Source organism: Schistocerca cancellata, chromosome 1, assembly GCF_023864275.1.
Source record: "Schistocerca cancellata isolate TAMUIC-IGC-003103 chromosome 1, iqSchCanc2.1, whole genome shotgun sequence".
NCBI lineage: Eukaryota > Metazoa > Arthropoda > Insecta > Orthoptera > Acrididae > Schistocerca > Schistocerca cancellata.
In genome coordinates this window covers 1,067,594,109-1,067,615,696 of record NC_064626.1, presented here as the reverse complement: position 1 = coordinate 1,067,615,696, position 21,588 = coordinate 1,067,594,109, and positions in this window count along the sequence as shown.

Below are 21,588 nucleotides of genomic sequence, written 5' to 3'. Positions count from 1 at the left end.
CCAGGCCAGAGGAGGGTGGGTTACGGTCTAGGGAATGTTTTCGTGGCATTCTCTGGGTGATCTCGTCATTCTGGAAGGCATAATGGATCAACACAAGTAGGTATCTATCCAGTGCAATGGCATCTACCAGCAGTACAGTGCAACATGTCACACAGCTCGCAGCGTACGTGCCACCAGATTCCCCGGATTTAAGCCCAGTTAGGAATCTGTGGGCCCACCTCGATCGGACCGTCCGTCCCATCGATATTCAACCGAGAAATCTAGCGCCACTTTTCACAGCACGGGACTGGGAATGGCTCCACATCCCTTTTGTACCTTCCAGAACCTCGTTGACTTTCTTCCTGCACGTCTTGCAGAGGTGTGCACTTCAAAAATGCACTATTCAGGCTTTAGATAGGAGGTAACACTAATGTGACTGGAAACTGTAGCCGGCAATACGTTCAAGACCCAGTTTTCAGGTAAGCCTTGGAAAAAGTCAAACAACATGCACGATTTAGATTTGCTGTGGTTTCTCTAAATTGGTTAGGGCGACTGTGTTCCCACCATAGTCTTGTCCGAACTTGGGTCTCCATATGTAATGACCTCGTCACCGACAGCACGTTAAACCGTACCTTTCAATTTGTATTTTGCATGTCTGTTTTTTGAATCGGACTGGAGCATTGGTGCTACCAGACCCTTTCATACAGAATAAAAGTTTGAAACTTGATCCACTATATTGATATTTATTTGCCATCATATGTAGGGTTTCGGTCTAGTAGTGGCTATGGCAAACTTTGCTAACTACTAAAGAAAAAATTCCAGAATACAGTCTCTGTTGTTACATAAATTGCCGACCTGCTTCAAGATATGGACTACAAATTTTCATATGAAATTTAATTAAGACTGCATCTAAATTTTGATCATTTATTATATACTTCCTGAGCCGTGTCTGGCTCCTGTTATGCTTTGCATTAAACCTTGGTTGCTATTCTGTGATTAGTCTCCCGTGGTTATAGAGATTATGCTGTTATCCTCTCTCTCCGCGAGTTGCAGCAGCAGCGTGTATCGATATTCGCACCCTTGTACTGTCTGTGGCCTCGTGCTTACAGTTTCCGGCTGTGCTGTGTGCAGGCAGTTGGTCGGTTGGCGTGGAGCAGCGAGGAAGTCTCCACGGCGCGTATCTCGCCGGGGCCGCTGGCGGTGTCCACGCTCTGTCGGAGTGTGAGGGGCTGTTCCCATTGCTACGAGGTCCGTGGCTCACCGATCCCGGACACGAAAGTTGAGTCTTTACTTAATCTACCAGCCAGCCCCAACTGTTCACATTGTGTCGTTTGAATTTCGTTGTGGGCTGTTGGGACATTCCCGTGAGCAAAAACGTGTTTTTTCAAGTTGGCGAAATTCTGGCTGCCCTCCTGTGGAGTTTAACTTAACTTAATTATTTTTGAATTGAAGTACACCAGCGGAATCTTCTGTCTTGTGGCCGTTAACGTTCCGGTTACCTGCCCTGTCTGTTGGCGTAAATTCAGGCAATGTAGTTTCCTCATCGTGTTGTGGCTGTCCAGCACGGCGTGTAGTTTGACAGCCGAATGTGTAATTCTTTGTGGGCGCCGATACCTTCTGCGTTGTTCCATTGAACTCCCTGTGTGTGCTGGTCGGGTGGAGAGGAAGTTAGGAAGTTATCCTGTCGCTTGGTCCGTTGACCGTCTGTCGGTTGGGTTGCCGTCGGATTGAGAATTGTTGGGCCGGCTGCCTGTCTCATCTAAGCGAGAGTTAGTGTTTGAATTCCAGGCCGACCCTTGGAAACTTCTGAGCGCCGTTTGATGTGCTGCCTTTTCTTATTTGTACTTGTTGTTTGTTTCGACAAATTAAACTATCTGTCCTGTCATGCGGGTATAGCAGGGAATCTCACTTCCTATTTCTAATGATTTATGGTGTCAAAAGACTATGATGCATACGCCAAGAACAGCCACAGCAAATTTGCCGAAGTTAACTGCACCGTCTGAGTCCTTGAAGCGTTTTCTTCTAGACTAAAGTATTTAATAAGATACAATCATCATCATAAAATGTCTCTGATAACAAACACTCTCCATTTAGTGCATCCTTTTCATAAATGTAGTACCGCAAAGATACATTAAGGCAAGAAAAGTTACGTAACGACCTTTACATATAATGCCGAGCCAAACCTTGATGGCCAGTAAATAATCTTGATCCTGTTGAGCCAACAGCTGACATTAATGTTAATGATTAATGAGTAACACCTCAGTTGTTTTGTTACACATTCATTGTGTTACGATCTGTTTCGTTTCTTCGAACATCTTCAGGTTGTTGAGTTGTGGTAAATTCAGGAAACAAATGATTTGGTTGTCGTATGTGGTGTTAAAGGAAAAATCCAAGAACCGCTGGTCGGCAGCATGTTTACGATCAGTGTTACTGGATTTCACCTTTAACGCTACATATGAGAGCCACATCATTGGGAAAAAAATGTCGTGTGACTAGGGCCTCCCGTCGGGTAGACCGTTCGCGGGGTGCAAGTCTATCGATTTGACGCCACTTTGGCGACTTGCGCGTCGATGGGAATGAAATGATGATGATTAGGACAACACAACACCCAGTCCCTGAACGGAGAAAATCTCCGACCCAGCCGGGAATCGAACCCGTTCCCTTAGGATTCACATTCTGTCACGCTGACCACTTTTTTTTTTTTTTAATTTTAGTTCGTTGCACCTGCTCTGGGCAGACGTCGCAAGACACCCATTTCAGTTCGTCGTTGATAGATTAACTCAGTTTTTTTATTACAGAGGGCAGCAAATCCTCTGAACGAACGCGCTGAGCTACCGTGCTGGCGACCACTCAGCTACCGGGGGCGGACAGCCAGACCATTTCTGTCTTGACTTAAGCACGACTCTGCAACCTGAAGATGTTCAAAGAAATGAAACAGGTCGTAACACTATGTATGTGTAATAACACAGCCTAAGTGGTTTTCATTGATCATTAAGAATGATGACCAGTACCCGCTGCGAGACTGGATGCCGTGTGCACGCGGTTCGGGCACATGACGTAAACTCACGTTCAGAAAAAACAGAACACCTTGAACAATTAGAGATAGGAAATGATTAGCATTTCAGTCAACTCGGTTCAGCACGTGTCCCATTGCCTTGTGGGCATAGGATCCGCCATGGGCCCTTATAACTTGCCCCATGCGAGATGGCATCGACGCAAATAAGGCACGAATGGCGTCCTGTAGTATAGCCATCCATACTGCATTCAGGTGGTTCCAAAGTTCGTCTGTGGCTGTTAGCTTTGACTCACAGCTCTGCACCCGTCGTTTCACCATATCTCACACATTTTCGACTGGTGACAAGTCGGGTGATCTGGCTAGAGATGGGCAAAACTATTCTTTTCAGAGATCGGATCAGAACTGTTCACTCCCTGAAATGAATTAGCTCTTTTTCATGACTCACCACTCATTTACAATAGAAAATAAATGGAAGGCACATTGCCATTTAAACTTGGTTTATTCCAGTACTATACCTGTATTTTGATCTTATTTGATCCTATTTTGAAGTAACACAGATAATGAGTAAGAATTTTGTATTGTTTATTGAAATTTCCACAATATGACAAAGTTTTTGATTATTGATTTATTTTGCACTATCGTGGTTTTTTGGGTGATTGGAAAATGTTGTAACTTTAGATTTACATTAACAATATATTTGGCTATAATGTATTAAAATTTCATTAACCTCATACAAATACATCGCAAGCCATATATTTTTAAAGTGAACGTTTCCTTCTGAAGACGCCTAAAATCGCAAAATCCGTACCAGAATAAGAAAAAAAATATAAATTTGACTGTAAAACGAAAGTGCTGCATATAGCCTTACGCAGAATAAACAAGGAAAATATTGGTGTATCACATTTTGCGATACATTTATCGGTTCGCTCGTAATTAAAGCGTAAATTCGAGTGTCCATAATAAAAATCCTATAGTAAGAGGAGTCGTCAGGAACCTAATCTGATCAGTTTAAACAAATAAAAATAAAATAAAAACAAATGATGTATACATAACATAATAATGTAATATACATAGCGGTATTACTACGAAGAACAATATCCAGTAGAGACGAACTCCGATGCAGAAGCACTGAGTCGAGCAGGTCGAGCCGCGAGCTGTATTACTGCGTGAGCTAAGACCGCAGAGACCAGAGTGACACCTGAGTTGCTTTGCTCAACACTCTGGCTAGAGTCGAGAATGGTGGGGTGAGCGTTGAGTGGGCGAGTTCCGAGGGTGGGGGGAGTGGTGAACGGCCACCACTCACCCGCTCCGAGACAAATCGTCCGTTCCCTTGCGAGCAGGTTGTTGCAAGTAGTTCCTATGTTATCCGCTAGGTGGCTCTCTGTCCTGTTGCTCGCATCAACTGCCCAGAGGGCAGGATGTACGACTGAAACGATCGCCGACAGAGTGCGATGCGAAGTTAAGCTGTGCCAGACACTGCACGCGGCAGACGACGCACAGAGACGGCACGGCATATGTGAAACACAAAATCCAATGGGGCACTGCACAATGCAGGCAGCCAAGGTAGAAGCAGGGCAGAGGCTGGTGCTGGCTGTGTTGTGTGGCGTGCACTGTGCTGTGACCAGCAGAGGCGCTGCTGATATGCTCCGTCTCTCTCTCTCTCTCTCTCTCTCTCTCTCTCTCTCTCTCTCTCTGCCGTGGGAAACGTTTGGAGCTACCGTTCTTTTTTTCTGAATCACTGATTGTTCACTCCTTTGAAAGATTCAACTCTATGAATCAGTTCAAGAGCGGATCCCCCATCTCTAGATCTGGCGGGCCAGGGAAAAAGGCTAATATCCTGTGCCACCAAGAAGTCACGTGTTCGTGCAGCAACTTGTGGGCGTGCATTGCCTTGCTGAAAAATGGCGTCTGGGGTGTTGTACAGAAAGGGTTTGGCTACTGGTCGCAGGATGTCATCCACGTAGACCACACTGGTCACAGTGTCCTGGACAAGAACAACTGTAATTTGTGGTTCTACCCGCCCACACTAAAAGTCCTTGAATTGGCGCTGTACGTCTTGTGCAGATGCATTCACTGCAATGCCGCTTCCCCTGTCTGCAGCGAATCAAATTGCGGCCATCATTATCAAGCAAACGGAACCTGGATTCGCCCGAAAACACTGTCTGGTGCCATTCCTGTCTACGGTGACGTCATTCCGTACACCATTACTTTCTAGCATGTTTCTGCACATTCGTCAAAGGGGGACTGAGAATGAGACGACATGCATGTAACCCATGCCGTAATAAACGGTGACGGATTGTCACCCCTGATAGTGTATGATGTGTTACCCTGTTCTACTGTTGCGCCAGAGTCGAGGAGGACACAGATCTGTCTTGCAAATGCCATTCGGATGAGCTGTCGGTCTTCTTGGGACGATGGTCTGGGTGGCTCGACCTGACCCATCTCATCGTGTTCTACGGTTCTACGGCCTTCCGTGAAGTATTCTGTACACATCCGTTGCACTGACGAAACATTTCGTCCCAGACGAGCAGCAGTTTCCCGGATGGATACTGCACGTTCTCTCATGCAAATGAAGCGCCCTCTTTCAAACTCACTGATTTGATGTGCAGTATACATATGCGAGGCATCCTGAACGTCTGCTCAAGTCACACTGCTCCATATCCTCGGGTTATTGCGACAACGAGAGCGGCAGGCATGTTGTACCGTTAGGTGGTGTATTTTCGCTTGCTGCGTGCCTACCGACTACTACGTTCACGCAGAGTGCATTCAGTGAGATGCATTCGTTCTCCGTTTCTTTCAGGCTGAGCTACAGTTGGCAATGACTATAAGTGCGGGAAAAGCACTGCGTTTTTATCACTATCTGTTAGTTGAGCAGCGAGCCGCGCTGTGAGAAGCGGACTTCCCAGGAAGAACAGAAGTACAGGATGACAAGAACCTGTCACCTGTCTAGCAGCTATTTTTTCGATTTATTCTGAGCTGGTAGGAATATGAACGCTACTGAAAGTGTTCAGACTGCAGAGAGATCGACAGATAATACGCTGAAGCCAAATTCGAAGAAGCCAAGATTCGTTGGTCGATGAAGCAGTGAAGGTGTTGAAAGGGCATTTGGCACAGTCTGCTCCTCCTGTGAAGCCTTCGATTGTCTAGATCCTGATACTCTCTTAGAAAAATTAAAGTTTTGTGGAATTTATGGCTTTCCAAACACCTGGTCTCAATCATACTTGACGAACAGAATGCAAACGTATGTGCTGAATAATTCAGACAATGTTGGAAAGGTGTAAAATTTTAGTGAACTGGGTAAAATTACAAAGGGAATTGGGCCCACTACTATTCCTTATATTTGTGAATGAGCATCCATTTAGCAACAAAAAAATTAGTAGCTTTTGCAGACGATACTAGTGTTATAATAAATCCCTTCAGAGAGAGCAGCAGAAGAATTAGTAAATGATACTTTTTCCAAAGAATTATTGAGAGGTTATCTGAAAATGGATTCTCCGTAAGTCTTGGAGAAACACGCTAGATCAGATCTGTACAACACTCACACAAGAAATTGATGTAGTACAAGGTGGTTCAAATGGCTCTGAGCACTATGGGACTTAATTTCTGAGGTCATCAGTCCCCTAGAACTTACAACTACTTACACCTAACTAACCTAAGGACATCACACACGTCCATGCCCGAGGCAGGATCCGAACCTGCAACCGTAGCGGTCGCTCGGTTCCAGACTGTAGCGGCTAGAAGCGCTCCGCCACTCCGGCCGGCGATGTAGTACAAGAGCAGGAAGCAGTAAGTAGGGTAGAATGCCCCAAATTTTTAGGTGTACATGCTGATGAAAACTTGAAGTAGAAGAAGCATATTACTGAGGTTCTCAGACAGTTGCTGTCAGCTACTTTTGCTCTTCGTATAATTGCTGATCTTGGGAACAAATAATCTCCTTTCATATTTTGCATATTTCCACGCAATAATGTCGTATAGAATAATTTTCTGGGTTAACTCATCACTGGAACCGCGCGACCTCTGCGGTCGCAGGCTCGAATCCTGCCTCGGGCATGGATGTGTATGATGTCCTTAGGTTAGTTAGGTTTAAGTAGTTGTAAGTTCTAGGGGACTGATGACCACAGCAGTTAAGTCCCATAGTGCTCAGAGCCATTTGAACCATTTTTTAACTCATCACTCAAAAAGAAAGTATTGATTGCACAAAAGCAAGCAGTAGGAATAATATGTGTTCAGAATGAGATTTTCACTCTGTAGTGGAGTGTGCGCTGATATGAAACTTCCTGGCAGATTAAAACTGTGTGCCTGACCGGGACTCGAACTCGGGACCTTTGCCTTTCGCGGGCAAGTGCTCTACCAACTTTAAAAAAAAAAAACTCATTTCGTTTACTTTTGCTCGTTGCATCTACTCGGGGCGGACGTCGTAAGACATCCTATAAGTTCGTTGATGATCCATTAACTCAGTTTTTTTTTACTACAGAGGGCACGCTGAGCTACCGTGCCGGCTACCAACTGAGCTACCCAAGCACGACTCACGCCCCGTCCTCACAGCTTTACTTCTGCCAGTACCTCGTCTCCTACCTTCCAAACTTTACGGAAGCTCTCCTGCGAGCCTTGCTGAACTAGCACTCCTGAAAGAAAGGATATTGCGGAGGCATGGCTTAGCCACAGCCTGGGGGATGTTTCCAGAATGAGATTTTCACTCTGCAGCGGAGTGTGCGTTGATATGAAACTTCCTGGCAGATTAAAACTGTGTGCCGGACCGAGACTCGAACGCGGGACCTTTGGCTTTTGCGGGCGTCTGTCATCCTGGTGCTCTTCGAACGTACACGACGAACTGTGTGGCATTGCATTGCTCTCCTGGTAGATGCCATCATGCCGAGTAAAAACAAACTGCTTAGTTTCCATAATAGATGCATACTTGTGTTGATCCATTATGCTTTCCTACTTGTGTTGATCCATTATGCTTTCCAGAATGACGAGATCACCCAGGGATGTTACGAAAACATTCCCCAGATCATAACATGCCCGAGTCCGACCTGGATCGTTATGATGATGTGTGCTTTCAGACGTTTCAAGCCGTACACGCCAACGGCCATCTGTCATCTAAGAAGGCCATCTGTCGCCTGTCAGTGGACGTCCAGTTGCGCGTGCAAATTCTCGGTCCGGCACACAGTTTTAATCTGCCAGGAAGTTTCAGTAATATGTGTTAATTAAGGATAACACTAATCATGTACACTGGTGTCCAAAATTAATGTAACAAAAGTAAATTTTGCAAGGTTCGTTTATTGTGCCACAAAACAGTATAAACAGGCGATAGTAAAGTAGACACAATGTAAAGAATACAGAACGTAATCAACTGCAACATGCGTAACGGTAGACAAAAATGTTGTTCCTTTTTTTATTCAGCTAAACGTTTTTGCGCACACATGTGCTCAGTATTGGGTATGATCACCTCTGGCACCAATACAGGCCTAACAACGATGGACATGCTCTGAATGATGTCATCAATCTCATGCTGAGGCAATAACCCTCATTCTTCCTGCAGAGCTGCTCGCAGTCCTGGAGAGCGGTTAGTGGCTGCTGGCATGATGCAACCCGTCTCGCTAGTGCGTCCCAGACATGCTCTACGGCATTCAGATCGGAAGAGCGATCAGGATACGCCATGCTTGCAATATCTTCCATTTGCAAAAAAATAAAAATAAAAATAAATCAGCCATCCATGCTCTATGTGGTCAAGTATTGTCGTCCACTAGTACGAAGTCTGGGCTCACAGCACCTCGCAACAATCGCGCTTGAGATCCCAAGATCTCCTAACGGTACCTGACAGCAGTTAAATCTTGATGATTCACCTATAAAATTTCATGATTGGTCAACATACCCCTGCCCACACCATTAGGTATGCTTCTCGATATTGGTCCCTTTACACAAAATTTAGCTCCAGAAATCGTGTTCCACCTGCCCTCCAGATGCGAATCCGTCGAGAATCACTCTCCAGACTAAATCGGGACTCATCTGTGAAAAGAATGTTGGCCCACCGGTCGAACGTCCAAGTGGCATGTAGACGGCTCCACTCTAGACGTTTCCTTCTATGAAGAAACGCCAGACGTACACAGACAGCAGGTCTCCAACAATAAGGGCCACTCCTTTGAAGCCTTCTGTACAGCATTCGCCTCGGTGCAACACGTCCAGGGGATTCTGCGTGGTCACATTCCAGTTGCAATGCAGTACTAGGGCGGTACTGTAGTGACCTTACAGCCAAATAAGCCCACTCTTTCTGATGTCACACATTGACAGCCGTGTCTTGGTCTCCGGAATACAGTTTTGGTCTCTCTAAACTGTCTACTCATCCGAGAAACAACAGAACGACTCACATTAAGCCTTTGGGCCACATAAGTTTGAGACGCTCCTGCTTCCATTCTCCCTATGGCCGTCCACAGCACGGAGTCTGTAGGCATCTTCTCTGTGCAGTACTGCACCGCCTGTAACTGTGTACACAGCGACTTTGGATGTGGGACTACCCTGTAAACGCTACTCCGCTTGACAGGTGGCCTGATGTCATTGCTGGCGTGGTTGTCCATTGATCGGAATGGCATCGTCCATGCAGGACAGGATCGTAATGACAACTGTTGACAGTTTGTATGATTATATCGTGAATTAAACACAGGACGGGGAAATAGCGGTTTGTTGCTTTAATTTTTGACACCAGTATATATGTATCCCGTAAACTGACTCATTCCACATCATTTCGATAAAAGAGATAAAAGAATCGTTCAGATAATCCATGGAACATGTAACTGACTAACGGTGATTATAAATTTACTAGTCCTTTCCCGACAGCTTCACCCACGTATACGTTTGGCACATGTATTGGACACACTTCCTCCTCCTCCTCCTCCTCCTCCTCCTCCTCCTCCTCCTCCTCCCCCCCCCTCCCACCGTTCTGTATCCATCTCTTCTACCTTCTGTCTGTCCTCATCAGCCCACTTCTGTACATCTCCTCTTCCTCATTCTATCATCTTTTCATCTCGCACTCCCTCTCTCTTTGTCCATTTTCTCCACCCCATCTCTCTGAACATACTTCCCTCCCTCCCCCTAAGTATATCGCTTTCTCCTTCTATCTCCACTGCCCCCTCTTCCTTTTCCCCCTACCCAAAACCCCTCTACAACCTCCACCTGCCTCATGCATCTCCCTCTCCTCCCCTCTCTGTCCATTCCCTCCCCCACCCGATCACTCTATCTATTCTCTCCTCCATCCAACACAACCTGTCCCCAGCCATGTTCACTAGCACATGTAGTCCCTGCAATACAGTTCATTCAGGCAGGCTGATGCTATTCACACAACAAGCCTGCCATGCTGGCATATTACAGATCAGTGGCTTGAAAATAATTTATTTGCCCCTGACATACAGGCTACTATGCAAAGCAGATCAATTAAGCAGGTATGTACTACTCCAACACAGCATGCTTGTCATATACGGCAATCTACATGTTGCAGTGCAGAAAACCATTTCTTGCTTCTGAAATGTAGGCTGCTCTGCATAGCAAGTTAATTTGGCCAGCCAGTAGTTTTCCCACACAACATGCCTGTCATGCAGGGTATCATATATGCCAGAGCATGGGCGTACCCAGGGAGGGGCGGGGGGGGGGGGGGCAGCTGCCCCCCCCCCCCCAGAAGATATTCACAGTTTTTCACTAGTTTATTGCTTTATTTAATAAGAAATGCTGCATGTCTTCTCGGATTGTACAAGTGCATTCTTGTATTTAAAATGTTTATTAAAAGCAGTTTTTCACTGGTTTACTGTTTTATTTAATAAGTGCTGTATGTTGTCTCGAGTCCTTGTTTCCTGAGACTAGTATGACCTGCCCCCCCCCCCCCCCCCCCCCCACAGTTCAGATCCTGGGTACGCCCTTGTGCCAGAGGCTCGACAAAACGTTTGGAGCTAGGAAGCTGTAAACCCCAAAGTGCTGATACTTGTGAGGCCTGTTGTTTCTGTGCCCAATTTGCCCATTTGATTGAAATCGAGGTAGGCTTTTTATATATAACTGTTTGAGTGCAAGGAATTTTTTCATTGGTGAGAACAATATTATTTAATATTTCTTTGCAAGCATAATCTTTTGCAAAGAATAAAGAAATGTAAAATGTGCCTTAAAGTTACTGTGAGTTTTTCTTATGTAGTGGCACAGTCCCTCAGGGTTATGATCCTTATAGAAATTCTGCTCAAAAGTAGTTCAAATGTGTTTACAGATATCCAGCTGCAGTATACGAGAAACTGGTCTGGAATGGCCTTCAGTTTGCTGTATAGGAGCAAAAACTTGTCCCTTTGTTGATCTTTCACTTAATATAGATGAATCTAGTATTTTTTCTCATGTCGTAGTTGCTGACGCCTGTGGACAACTAGCACAGCGCATAATGCAAGGACCGCATTCTTATTTAATGAAACTCCGCTCATAGTTGTAAGAGCGCACAGTAAGCGTTGCTGCAGCTTGCACCGACTCTTTTGTGATTGGATTTCTCTGGGCTCCGCGTTGCGTGAGAAGTGTGACCGAGTGACCAGCACTGATAGTGCCGCGCGTGTTGCGTGAAAAGAGGGGCAAGCCGCTGCACGAAAAAGACACTCGTGTGGCCGTAGCCTAATCTGCTACATGTGACGGAAAGTGCTCATCATGATATGGGACTGCAGCGTTCTCTGACGTAGTCCTTGGCTGCATTTGAAACGCAGTCACGCACTATCTTTACGAAAATGGACGGGCGTAAAATAGTTGCGTTAATTTGTTACCGATTGTCGAAGAAGCGCAGAGAAAATCGCGAAGAAGATTCTGGTCTTGTTGACGGCTTGAACAGAAAATAGCTGGTACAGGAACACTACATAGTGCTGTACAACGATTTGAGATACATCCTAATAGAAGTGATTCTTTAACGCAATTGAATCTCCATCTTATTTTCGGTTTTAAATTGAATAAAGTTAAACTACACTCCTGGAAATGGAAAAAAGAACACATTGACACCGGTGTGTCAGACCCACCATACTTGCTCCGGACACTGCGAGAGGGCTGTACAAGCAATGATCACACGCACGGCACAGCGGACACACCAGGAACCGCGGTGTTGGCCGTCGAATGGCGCTAGCTGCGCAGCATTTGTGCACCGCCGCCGTCAGTGTCAGCCAGTTTGCCGTGGCATACGGAGCTCCATCGCAGTCTTTAACACTGGTAGCATGCCGCGACAGCGTGGACGTATGTGCAGTTGACGGACTTTGAGCGAGGGCGTATAGTGGGCATGCGGGAGGCCGGGTGCACGTACCGCCGAATTGCTCAACACGTGGGGCGTGAGGTCTCCACAGTACATCGATGTTGTCGCCAGTGGTCGGCGGAAGGTGCACGTGCCCGTCGACCTGGGACCGGACCGCAGCGACGCACGGATGCACGCCAAGACCGTAGGATCCTACGCAGTGCCGTAGGGGACCGCACCGCCACTTCCCAGCAAATTAGGGACACTGTTGCTCCTGGGGTATCGGCGAGGACAATTCGCAACCGTCTCCATGAAGCTGGGCTACGGTCCCGCACACCGTTAGGCCGTCTTCCGCTCACGCCCCAACATCGTGCAGCCCGCCTCCAGTGGTGTCGCGACAGGCGTGAATGGAGGGACGAATGGAGACGTGTCGTCTTCAGCGATGAGAGTCGCTTCTGCCTTGGTGCCAATGATGGTCGTATGCGTGTTTGGCGCCGTGCAGGTGAGCGCCACAATCAGGACTGCATACGACCGAGGCACACAGGGCCAACACCCGGCATCATGGTGTGGGGAGCGATCTCCTACACTGGCTGTACACCACTGGTGATCGTCGAGGGGACACTGAATAGTGCACGGTACATCCAAACCGTCATCGAACCCATCGTTCTACCATTCCTAGACCGGCAAGAGAACTTGCTGTTCCAACAGGACAATGCACGTCCGCATGTATCCCGTGCCACCCAACGTGCTCTAGAAGGTGTAAGTCAACTACCCTGGCCAGCAAGATCTCCGGATCTGTCCCCCATTGAGCATGTTTGGGACTGGATGAAGCGTCGTCTCACGCGGTCTGCACGTCCAGCACGAACGCTGGTCCAACTGAGGCGCCAGGTGGAAATGGCATGGCAAGCCGTTCAACAGGACTACATCCAGCATCTCTACGATCGTCTCCATGGGAGAATAGCAGCCTGCATTGCTGCGAAAGGTGGATATGCACTGTACTAGTGCCGACATTGTGCATGCTCTGTTGCCTGTGTCTATGTGCCTGTGGTTCTGTCAGTGTGATCATGTGATGTATCTGACCCCAGGAATGTGTCAATAAAGTTTCCCCTTCCTGGGACAATGAATTCACGGTGTTCTTATTTCCATTTCCAGGAGTGTATTAAGTCTAATGTCAGTTCGCACATATTACACCAAGTTTCATAATAGGGAAAACTTTCAGTGTGTAATTTGTGTTTACTTTCTGACGGAGACAGACAGTACATTAATTTTCAGCCGCTGGGGAAAGATTTCAGTCGTTGGCATGTGCAGCAAGAACTGAAGCGAATGTAATACTTAAGATAAATAACATTGACTATTGCGGATAATACTTCTATTAAATTAACAATAAAGACCCATATTTATATAGAAAACAAAAAGCGAAAAAAGATTTGGAAGCAGGTAGATACGAACCTGCTACCATGTCTCCTTATAGTTCGCGATGGTATCAACTACGCTACAGTTTCGACTTGACACAAGTGCTTCAGTTATGTGGTATGCACTGTGTAACGGTTGTATCTACAAATGTCGTTATTTAATATTTATCTGTGACAAATTTTACCAGGAACGACACGCTTTTGATAGTTCATCATTACGCCGTAACATTGGAAAGGTATACTTTCATAGCACAGACGTTATAACATTGAAAACATCAAATATAGGAAGTATTTAATTACCAACACTAGTTTCCGGTCATTTTATTATAAGAAATCGTATCTAAAATGACGTATTTTCGAGAGATGCTCGCAGTGTTAACGCTTCGAAACAACTTATGATCATACTACATACTTCATAATAAAGAAAACACCAAATACGAAGATTAGCTCCATAAAATATGGCGTCTCCCAAGTTCTGTTTTTCACGTAAAACCAATGCCGTATTTTGTTGGCCACATTCCTCTCCACGACGCTAAAATGTGATACACCAGATTCTCGTCCACTTGCTTTTTCACGTCCCGCGAGAGGACGGCTTCAGGAATGTACGTATGTAAGCAGAGAACAGACGAATAGGAAATCATCCTAGCGACACAAACCGACTGAAAATTGGGAAATACACTAACATAAGCGATTTAAACGAAGGGCAAATTGTTATGGCCCAGTGCCTGGGAACGAGCATTTAGAAAATGGCGAATCAGGTCGGCTGTTGGCGTACTACTGTCGCCAGCATCTAAGGAAGTCCACTTCCCATCACATGACGTAGATGTCGGAAGCTTGGCCACTCTGTAAGACTCATTGATAGGCGGCTGGAGTGGATCAGGCGACAGAGTACTATGCTATTTGAGGCATAAGTATTTCGGAGCACACTGCTTATCACATATTGTTAAACAAAGGACTCTGCAGCAGACACAACCCCTCAGTGTATCCATGTTTACCAAACGACAGTCAGTAACAACTGCAGCGGGCACGGGTCATCGAGATTGGACCTAGGGTACAGGGGAACTTGTCGCCTGGTCGGATGAATCACTTAACTTGTTAAGCGCCTTTTACACAACTGACTTCTTGTTTTAGTTGACTACTCGAGACAAGGGACTCTACTGCAGCGCCCTTGGGGTATTATTACTGTTCTAGGGCTCGTCTATTTGGAGTGGTCATTTTCGTTTACTCGTCAGCACCAAAGCTGCATGATTTTTTTAGAGCTGTCTGCTGTGCAGTTTGACCTATTGACGGTGAAAGTCATGTTATGAGTGACTATCCTTCTTATGAAAACATCGACATGTAGTAACAAAATATAGGAGAAAGCAATGATAATAGAGTTTACTAATGAGCGAAGCAGAATTTATAGTGGAAGATCTTGTCAAAGTCCTTTGATAAATTCTTTACTGTTCTGAGAACTGAAAGAATAGGAAAAGTGTCATCCGAACATTTCAGAATATACGGTACACATTTATTTATTCGAGAAAGTGCATACTTGCGAACGTATCAAACGATATCTAGACCGCAATAAACAGCTGCCTTTGATTTACCCACTCAATCCTGCTTTTTTTTTCAAAAAAATGGTTCAAATGGCTCTGAGCACTTTGGGACTTAACTTCTCAGGTCATCAGTCTCCTAGAACTTATAACTACTTAAAGCTAACTAACCTAAGGACATCACACACATCCATGCCCGAGGCAGGATTCGAACCTGCGACCGTAGCGGTCGCGAGGTTCCAGACTATAGCGCCTAGAACCGCTCGGCCACTCCGGCCGGTTTGCTTTTTTTTGTTCAGTGGCAAATAATGAAAATCATTTTTGTCTTCCAATATTTTCGACTTTTTCATTGTTGAAATAATTTTCATTAAAAAAGCTTTTCTTTATTTAGTTTTTATTTATGTATAGTGTAAGCTTTTTCTCTGTGAAACGTGAGCACCTTTTTGCTTTCAAACATTTGTTCTCTCTTGCAGGAGAAGACAAGAAAGCAAATATACCAGAACCTTCCGTAACAGTTCAGTTTGTCACTAAAACAAAACTAACAACACAATAAAGTTTAAGAATACACGAAGGCACAAAATCGTGTTCTATAATAGGAGTGAGCTCGGCTAGAAAAGGTTAACATTCAAGGTATGCAGACACCGCCGCAATCTCTCGTTTCTGCCCATGCGCAGTGTGCAGCATACTCTGAAATCGAGAACTCCACACTCACCAAAATATATAGACCATTGACGTCATAGACATAATCGCGTCGCGGTTGGTTGCTGATTTACACTCTGACACGAAAGACGCACAAACTTAGAGTGCTATATTTTCACCAGAAAGTCGCTCGTGTAAAACGGGCCTTACACCAGGGAAAGGTCGTTTCCAGATACACCGTCATACTGGCGAATGGCTGCTTGAAACATGCACTGCGCCACGGACATAGGCCGCTGCTGGCGTTCACCTGGGCTTCAACGCAAAGCGGTAATAATCGAAGGCACAGTGACAGCTGTGAAATTAGTCGACATTATTGCGGAGCACCTGTATCCCTTCATGCTTGATGTCTTATCCGATGGCGACGGCATATTGAATAATTGTCCGTATGAAAATCCCAGCCTGATCTGATCCCGACGACATATATCTGTGATACTACTGGACGCTAGTTAAGGGCCCACAAACCAACTACCCGTAATTTGCAGGAATTGCGTGACATGTGCATTTCATCTTCCTGATGCTACGTATCCCCGGAAACCTACCAAAGATTTGTCGGACCCGTCCCACGTGAAACGTTGTTCTACTGCGTTTCTAAGACGAATCAATACGTCATTAAACAGGTGATCATTATTTTTTTCGCTCACAGGCGTGTGTTATCAACAATATAAAACAAGGCATTATGTAAAATCTGACTTCCGCACATCGGTACCCTATTGTGATCATTGTAGGTAAGTCTTGCAAATTACTTTCTGTTTGAAGCCACACAAATATGCGCGTCAGTGAATATACATTGACATCTTTATGACGCATTTGTTGACACATCTTACATGAAACTATGCTTCTGACTTTTTACTTCTTTCACATCCATATGGACCTTGGTTCTGTGGAAGGAACACTAACATACGCTACGTGATCAAAAGTATCCGGACACCCCCAAAAACATACTTTTTCATGTTAGGTGTATTGTGCTGCTACCTACTGCCAAGTACTCCATATCAGCGACCTCAGTATTCATTAGACATCGTGAGAAAGCAGAATGGGGCGCTCCGCGGAACTCACGGACTTCGAATGTGGTCAGGTGATTGGGTGTCACTTGTGTCATAAGTCTGTACGCGAGATTTCCACACTCATAAACATCCCTAGGTCCCCTGTTTCTGATGTGATAGTGAAGTGGAAACATGAAGGGGCACGTACAGCACAAAAGAGTGCAGGCCGACCTCATCTGTTGACTTACAGAGACCGCAGACAGCTGAAGAGGGTCATAATATCTAGTAGGCACTCACCTATCCAGACCATCACACAGGAATTCCAAACTGCATCAGGATCCACTGCGAGTACTACGACAGTTAGGCGGAAGGTGAGAAAACTTGGATTTCATGGTCGAGCGGCTGCTCATAAGCCACACATCAGGCCGTTAAATGATAAACGACGCCTCGCTTGGTGTAAGGAGCGTAAACATTGGACGATCGAACACTGGAAAAACGTTGTGTGGAGTAACGAATCACGGTAGACAATGTGCCGATCCGATGGCAGGGTGGGCGTATGGCGAATGCCCGGTGAACGTTATCTGCCAGCGTGTATAGTGCCAACAGTAAAATTCGGAGGTGGTGGTGTTATGGTGTGGTCGTATTTTTCATGGAGGGGGCTTGCACCCCTTGTTGTTTTCCGTCGCACTATCACAGCTCATACCTACATTGATATTTTCAACACCTTCTTGCTTCCCACTGTTGAAGAGCAATTCGGGGATGGCGATTGCATCTTTCAACACTATCGAACACCTGTTCATAATGTACGACCTGTGGCGGAGTGGTTACACGACAATGACATCCTTGTAATGGACTGGCCTGCACAGAGTCCTGACCTTAATCCTACAAAACACCTTTGGGATGTTTTGGAACGCCGACTTCGTGCCAGGCCTCACCGACCGACATCGATACCTCTTCTCAGTGGAGCACTCCGTGAAGAATGGACTGCCATCCCCCAAGAAACCTTCCAGCACCTGATTGAACGTATGCCTGCGAGAGTGGAAGCTGTCACAAGGCTAAGGGTGGGAAACACCATACTGAATTGCAGCATTGCCGAAGGAGGGCGTCACGAACTTGCAAGTAATTTTCAGTCAGGTGCCGGATACTTTTGATCACATAGTTTCTCATTTTCTTTGAAAATATGGGTAACTTAAGTAGGGTATCTCAGCCGAGATGCTTGTTCTGGTCGCCGATTATTTGGGGGGGGGGGGGGTAGGATTTTTTGACAGGCGGTAAGATTAGTGATGGCAAAAGAAACAGGAAACAGGACTTAGGAAGTAGGAGGAGAAAAAGAGTAAGTAGACGAAGAGAAAGGACACGAAAGGAACGGAGGACACTAAAATAGGAAACGCGAGGACATGTGTGAAAAGGAATTATGACAAGATTCTAATTAGATTGTGTTGGGCAATAGTTACATAAGACCTATCTGCCCCTGGTACAGAGACGCTTCTTTCTCGTTTTGGGCTTCTGTGTGTAGCCACTCCCGTTATCCGACTGAAGCTAAGGCAACGAAAGAGTAAAGAATATATTTCGCATTGTTTGTTACAGCATTGCTCTGATCGGCAGTGAAATAATGAGAAAAAAATGGGCATCAGCGCAAGCAACCAGTTCATGCACTGTGTTATCCTAGGATTTGAATTGTATATTAAGAACAAAGAATTATTGTAACGTATACATTTTAAGTCGAATGAAGAGGCTAAGTAGCGTTGAGCATTAAACAAAAATATGGTGGCTTATCCGCTGGAAGGGGAAAAGTACAAAGTCTAAGACCACCCTGGCCACCAGTTCAAATGTTCAAATGGCTCTGAGCACTACGGGACTTAATTTCTGAGGTCATCAGGCCCCTAGAACTTAGAACTACTTAAACCTAACTAACCTAAGGACATCACACACATCCATGCTCGAGGCAGGATTCGAAACTGCGACCGTAGCGGTCACGCGGTTCCAGACTGAAACGCCTAGAACTGTTCGGCCACACCGACCGGCTTGCCACCAGTATCCCCTATTTTTGCTGGTGTAAATACAAGGTGTTAGGGATGTAGGTATAGATTTTTTCATAAATGGTACCGTGATATCTACTCACTACACTGTGTTAGTTGTTTTTTCTGTTTGTATCGAACAGTCTTCCCACAAAAAACTCACATAATTTACTACCTGATGTTTTCTGCCTGATCGTAACTGTGCCATGAAGTGGACTCTGCCTGCCAGCATAGGCTATTCGTTTTGAGTCCGCACGTCCGTACTTCAATACTCGACCTGCTGACCAGGGGAAAATAAATGTTAGTGGCTTGCTTATTCCACACATAGTTGGAAGTACTAACCAACCTAAAAACATGCTAGTGGTAATGGCTATAATTATTAGTCTGCAACGTAAGTAAATACTGATGTAACGTCGTTCAGTACACAGTCCATAGTCATCAATAGAAACATCTGCACTTATAATCTAACACTCCGTATGTATTATGTCTATGTATTCTTGTTTTGTGAGATGTTCTACAGCTTTGAGGACATCAGCGTCCATTTTGTGCGTTTCAAACAAGTGTAGACACTTCTTATTTTTGTCTGCGACTGTGATTTAATGTTTTATTTGTGTGATACATTTTAAGGAAATCAGCTGATGGGATATCTTCATCAGAATTGTACTATATACTCATCATCATCATCATCATCATCATCAGCGCCACGCGGGATTAGCCAAGCGGTCTAAGGCGCTACAGTCCTGGACTGTGCGGCTGGTCCCGGTGGAGGTTCGAGTTCTCCCTCGGGCATGGGTGTGTGTGTTTGTCCTTAAGTAGTGTGTAAGCTTGGGGACTTATGACCTTAGCAGTTAAGTCCCATAAGATTTCACACACATTTGAACATCATAATCAGTTTTCCGTCATATTAGCAGGTTCTTTGCATTTCTATTTCCTGCAATCTATTTCTTCCTTCTTTAATATGCTTGGTATGGGCTACCGTCTACCACATCATAGAGAATCTGAGATCTTTTCCTTCCTCGCCTCCTCTTTCCTTCCACTTACCCCTCTAAGACTGTTTTCATAAGCATCTCCTTCTTTCTTAATGTATGTCCGATCAAGCTTGTTTTCCTTCTTTTCATCACAGTAATTGTCTTTGCTCTCCCAATCTACTTAGTATCTCTTTATTTTTTAATCTATCAGTCCAACTTATTCTTTCCATCCTCCGCCATGTCCACATTTCAAAAGCCTCCAGCCTTGCTCTATCTGTCTTCATCAACCTCAATGTCTCAACACCGTACAGGAGGACACTATACACAAAACGGTTTTTATTTGTCATAATGAACTCAGTGATTACACTGAACAACAAATTTGAAGTGGAAGTGTGTAAATTGCAGGATTTTGAATTAGTTATGTTTATTTCGGTATCAAATGATACAAAATCATCATTTTCATAAATATTTAGCTTTAGTTTTTTTTTAAAGTAATCTACATTTTTGTATAAATAACTGACTAACTAAATGTGCATTCATGTTCCAAGATTCAGCATAACAAATTTTAAGTGAATAATTACTCGGATTATGTTATGTGTCATGCATTGACAAATTTCAGTACCATTCTGGAAGTTCAAAAGCAAAATATTAATAAAAAATGGCGATAATACTACATGAATGAAAATACTTTGTAAGCTTACTTTGTACGAGAACTATGTAATTCTCAAAAGAAAATATATAAATTAACTGGTCACAAATGTATGTAAAGGATTACAAATGTTAAATGTCCATATGTACAATATGTACAATTACATATTTTGTTCAGAGATAAATTCAGATGATGACCGTTGTCGCTTGGCTTGACGTTTATACACATACTCGGGAACATCCCTTATGACAGATCAGCAGTAATCCGCTAAAACAGTAGGACTCCACTTTCCGGCATTCCTCTTCTCAAATGTGGCAATATCTTGATGAAATCGCTCCTCATGTTCATCACTTATTGTATTACAATCTTTGGGGAAGAATTCAAGATGACTATATAAGAAATGCATTTTCAATGACACATTCCAATCAAGTTTTTTTTTAAGATGACAACATGTTATCTACAGTCTCCTTGTAATTTATTGCTGGTTTGTTCCCTAAGAATTGTAAACAGACTGTCTTAAAACAGTGCATCTCTCGTACTGTATCGGCAGTTCAGGTATTGGCAATCCTTCCCCATGTAGAAATGGACTTATAGCAGATGGAATGTTAGGATGGATCACCTTGTATGATTCCATCAAACGTATGGCATCCCAAAAGCTCTCGAATCTGTGGTCCTACAAAAATTCCCTCCTTTACTTTGGCATCACGTAAGTAAGGGAATTTTTGCCTTAAGTACTTAAACGCGTCACCATCTTTGTTCATTCCCTTAACAAAGTTTTTCATGAGACCCAACTTGATGTGCAAGGGCGGGAGCAGAATCTTTTTAGGGTCTATTAGAGGTTCACTCTTAATGTTCTTTATACCTGGTTGAAGAGATTTTCTGGTGGGCCATTCGTGTTTACTGTAATGAGATGCACGAGCTCGGCTATCCCATTCACAGAGAAAGCAGCAATACTTAGTGTACCCTAACTGCATAACTAATAGCAGTACAACCACTTTCAAGTCACCACAAATATGCCATTGAGAGTCATTATACGTGATGGCTTCTAGTAAAATTTTCATGTTTTGGTATGACTCTTTCATATGCACACTATGCCCAACTGGAAT